Raw genomic sequence first — 4,830 nt, 5'->3', positions numbered from 1 at the left:
TGGCTGGGTTTAGGAGCAGGCAGATGAGGCGTGGGATGGAAGAGGCGGACTGGGAGATTTTTATTGTAGCACATGTGGAAGGATCAAAATGGCCACAAGTTCTTTGACACTTCATCCATGAAGAAGCAGCATGGCTCAGTGGTTGAGCATTGACCTATGATCCAGGAGGTCACGGTTTGATTCCCAGTCAGGGTATATGCCCGGGTTGCATACTCGATCCCCAGTGTGGGGTGTGCAGGAGGCAGCCAATCTATGCTTCTCTCTCATCATTGATGTTTCTATCTCTCTCTCCCTCTCCCTTCCTCTCTGAAATCAATAAGAATATTAACAAATTAAAAATTAAAAATCATTTATAAAAATCGGGTCTTCTTTAAGAAGAAGAAAAAGATTTAAAAAATGAACAATAAAATGGCAATAACTACATATCTATCAACAATTGATTCTAAAAAAAAAGCAAAATAAACAATCAGAACAGAAACAGACTCATAGATACAGAGAACATTTTGACAGTTGCCAGATGGGAGGGAAGTTGGGGGAATGGGTAAAAACGATGAAGGGATTAAGAAGGACAAATTAATTGTTACAGAATAGTCATGGGCTTAACTAGAGCATAGGAAATATAGCGAATAATACTCTACCTAATAACTCTGCATGGTGTCAGAGGGGTGCAAGATTTATAGGGTGATTACTTTGTAAGTTATGTAATGCCTAATCACTAGAGTATACAACCTGAAATTAATGTTATAATGTCTGTCGACTGTAATTGAAAAAGCTTTTAAAAAACGCTTCGTATGTATAATATAAGAAATCACAAAACAACCCTGGCCAGTGTAGTTCAGTTGGTTGAGCGTCATCCTGTGCACTGAAAAGTTGCCAGTTCGATTCCCAGTCAGGACCCATAGCCAGGTTGTGGGTTCTATCCCAGGTCAGGGTGCTTGTGGGAGGCAACCAATCGATGTTTCTCACATCGATGTTTCTCTCTCTCTCTCATCTCCCTCTCCCTTTCTCTCTCTCTCTCTCTCTCTCAAATAATAAAAACATTTTTTTTAAAAAAAATAATAAAACAGGGTGACGGGATTGAGCAAAAAAGGAAAATAAAAGAGACAAAAACTTATGGGTACAGACAATGGTGTGGTGATTGCGGGGGGGGGGGCGGAGTTTAAGGATTAAATTAGCTCATGTATAAAGCACAAAGCAATGACAGTTTGCAGGTGAACTTCATGGCTCTGGAGGGACACACAGCGACCACAATGGGATCCGAATTGCAGCTTAGACACTAGTCTGTGATGCAGCACTTGGCTCCTCTCTTCCCTTCCTTCCCGCGGGGCCCTGCTTTGTCTCCTCTGTTTTCACCCACTCTTGGGCTCTGCCTCAGCAGGATCTGCTCTTACCACCGCACTCCCAAGCTCTCTAACCTTGGCCATCAGTGGATTAAAACTGTGATGAGGGCTACCCACCTCTCCAGTTACAGTGTCCCTTTCCCCTGGGCCACTGGCCGCCCTCAGGCGCTAAGGAGCGCCTACCACTCCCTTGCTGGCCCCTTTCTCCTTCCCACGCCAGAGGGAGATGGATGCAGGGGGTTCTGTGCAAATCTGACTTCGCCCTCATGGCACTACTTATGATGGGAACTCCAAGGCAATTCATCACAGCAATGATTGCTGATTCTAGAATATTATGGTGACGGATGGCCGTGCCACCCAGAGCTCGTCCTTCCCGTGGATTTCTTTCTCACTGCGAGCAGCTGTGCAGACTGGTGGTGAGTAGGGGTGGCTAAGGGCTTTGAGGCAAGGAGAGAGTTGCAGCTCAGCTTGTTATCAACCCAGGGGCGGGAGGGGTGCACAATAGTAGTCACCTGAGAGAGCTCCCAGAGGAAATTCAAAGTCTGTGCGTTTAAGGGGCTTGTTTCTTCTGAACAGCCTCTGGCATACCCTCTCCAGGCTAAATCCTTCCCCACGGAAACAGGGGAGGGTGTGATGATAGCTGCTGCCTGAGCAGGGAGGACGCTACCTCTGGAGGAGGCTGCTCTATCCCTTCCTCAAGGGCAGGCCGAGAGAAAGCATGGCTGAGCTGCTGTGAAATGCCTAAAGGGAGGCTTAAGAAAGACAGGGGTCTAGCTAACAAGAAACAGCTCAGGGTGTCATTTGTTTTCCAAGGGAACATCCTGGACATCTATCTGCCTCTCCTTTGCTTTGTTTTGTTTTTTAATATGCTTTTATGGGTTTTTTAAGAGAGAGTAACGGAGAGGGATAGAGAGATAGAAACATTGATGAGAGAGAAACATTGATCAGCTGCCTCCTGCACGCCCCCTGCTGGGGATCGAGCCTGCAACCTGAGCATGTGCCCTGACCAGGAACCCAACTGGTGGCCTCTTGGTTCCTGGGTCAACACTCAACCGCGGAGCCACACCGGCCGGGCTGCCTCCTCTTTTGGATGAAAGGAGAGCGTCCCTGCCCAAGATGGTGATGGGGTTCAACGGTTTTTGCTTTACTTACTGTCTAGGAAGCGCAGGAAAACAAGGAGGTGGGAGAACTGGGGGGTAGGTTCTGATGTAGCCTCTGACCTCCGCGACCTGTGACACTCCCACAAGCAGGGTGGTGAACACACTTGTGGATACGCTCTCCCCTCCTCCCCAGCTCTGGTGTGAGCGTGGAATTAGAGGTATAGTGGACTGATGAGTGTCTCCCCCAAATTCCTGTCCACCCGGAACCTCAGACTATGACCTTATTGGGAAATAAGGTCTTTGCGGGTGTAACTGGGTAAGGATCGCCAGATGAGGCCGCCTGGATTCAGCCTGGACTCACGGCCAAGGACTGCTGTCCTTACAAGAGGAGAAGACATGCAGAGGAGAACGTCATGTGAAGACGGAGACGGGGAGGGCAGTGAGGCATCTACAAGCCAGGAACGCCCAGGTCGTAGCAGCCCCCAGTGCCAGGAGGAGGCCTGGCACAGACTTTCCCTGGGAGCCTCCAAAGGAAGCCAACCCTGCCGACATCTTGAATTCGGGCTTCTGGTCTCCACAACTGTGAGCAACGCATCTCTGTTGTTTTAAGCTCAGTGCTTGCAGCGAAGTGTGTTGTCAGCTCCAGGAAATGAACACAAGGGAATTGGGTTGAAGGGTACCAGCGGTGCCCCAAAGTTCCCAGAGTATCACCCAGTTCAATGGCCCAAACTTCCATGTCTGCAGAGCCTCTCAGTAGAGCATCTCCAGAAGTTAGAGATTCCTTACATATTCCCCCAAGTCCTGCTCCCTCATACCCTCCCCAACCTGAGCTGCCCTCTGCACCGCACTGTGCGCTCCCGGCCAAGCCCAGGCACTGCCCGCCTCCTCTCTGGGCCGCTGCACATGCGCACATCTTCCGGCCTCATGTGCCCGCCTCCTTTCTGGGCCGCTGCACATGCGCACATCTTCCGGCCTCGTGTGCCCGCCTCCTCTCTGGACTGCTGCACATGCGCACATCTTCCGGCCTCCCCCTGCCGGCCTCATGTCCCCGCCTCCTCTCTGCCGCTGCACATGCGCACATCTTCCGGCCTCGTGTGCCCGCCTCCTCTCTGGACTGCTGCACATGCGCACATCTTCCGGCCTCATGTGCCCGCCTCCTCTCTGGACTGCTGCACATGCGCACATCTTCCGCCTCATGTGCTCAGTCCTCCCCAGACAGTCCTCAGAGGCGAGTGTGAGAGATGTGGTGTCTGACGAGGACCCCTCACCTGTCTGGCCCTCCGAAGCCTGCTTCTCCTTCAGCTCTGCTGGTCACAGAAACACCCAGGGTCTCTCTGGCCTGGGGAAGGCGGGGAGCTGATAGGTATAAGGTTAAGGGAAGTCAAAACCTATGGAAACCAAGATCCCAATGCTCAAAATAGGGGCCTCAGAGAAACCCCAAAACATGGCACCCATGGGGAGAAGGTAGTCTTTTATCCATTGTTCCTGGTTCCTCCCATGAAGAAACCTGAGCCCAGCCGGTGTGGCTCAGAATTGAATATCGACTTATGGACCAGGAGATCACGGTTCAATTCCCACTCAGGGCACATGCCCGGGTTGCGGGCTCAATCCCCAGTGTGGGGCATGCAGCAGGCAGCAGATCAATGATTCTCTGTCATCATTGATGTTCCTGACTCTCTCTCTCTCCCTCTCCCTTCCTCTCTGAAGTCAATAAAAATATATTTAAAAAAAGAAACCTGGGGAAGACCCTTTATTTTTTTTAAATATATTTTATTGATATTTTACAGAGAGGAAGGGAGAGGGATAGAGAGTTAGAAACATCGATGAGAGAGAAACAACGATCAGCTGCCTCCTGCACACTCCCCACTGGGGATGTGCCCGCAACGAAGGTACATGCCCTTGACCGGAATCGAACCCGGGACCTTCCAGTCCGCAGGCCGACGCTCCATCCACTGAGCCAAACCGGTCAGGGCAAGACCCTTTCCTTTAAATGGGGTGTGTGCATATGTGATGCTTGGAAAGAACATTCCAGACAAAGGGCCCAGTGCCGGGGCCTCTCTAATGGTAGCCCACATGGTTCCAGCCACCCCTTAGGAACAAGCCTGAGCCTCCTTTGCCATCCTCCCACCTCCCCCTCATAAGCAGTTCTTAGCCACCTACTGGACCATCTGAAATTGATCACATTCTCAAAGCTGCCTTGCCCTTCTCAGAGCTATGGGGGTTGGCAACTCTCCAGACTCAGTCTTCCCTGTTCTCCCAGACGAACTTCAACTGTTGATTCAACTGTTGACTCCCTGGGGAGCCACAAGGAGGTGGACAGCTGTCTTCGTTTTTCCGGGATTTGGGCTGGGCTCAGGAGAAGGGGAACCTGACACTGTGCTGTTAAGGGA

The sequence above is a fragment of the Myotis davidii genome, unplaced genomic scaffold (genome assembly GCF_000327345.1).
Source record: "Myotis davidii unplaced genomic scaffold, ASM32734v1 scaffold246, whole genome shotgun sequence".
NCBI classification, from domain to species: Eukaryota; Metazoa; Chordata; class Mammalia; order Chiroptera; family Vespertilionidae; genus Myotis; species Myotis davidii.
This window is presented reverse-complemented; position numbering follows the sequence as displayed.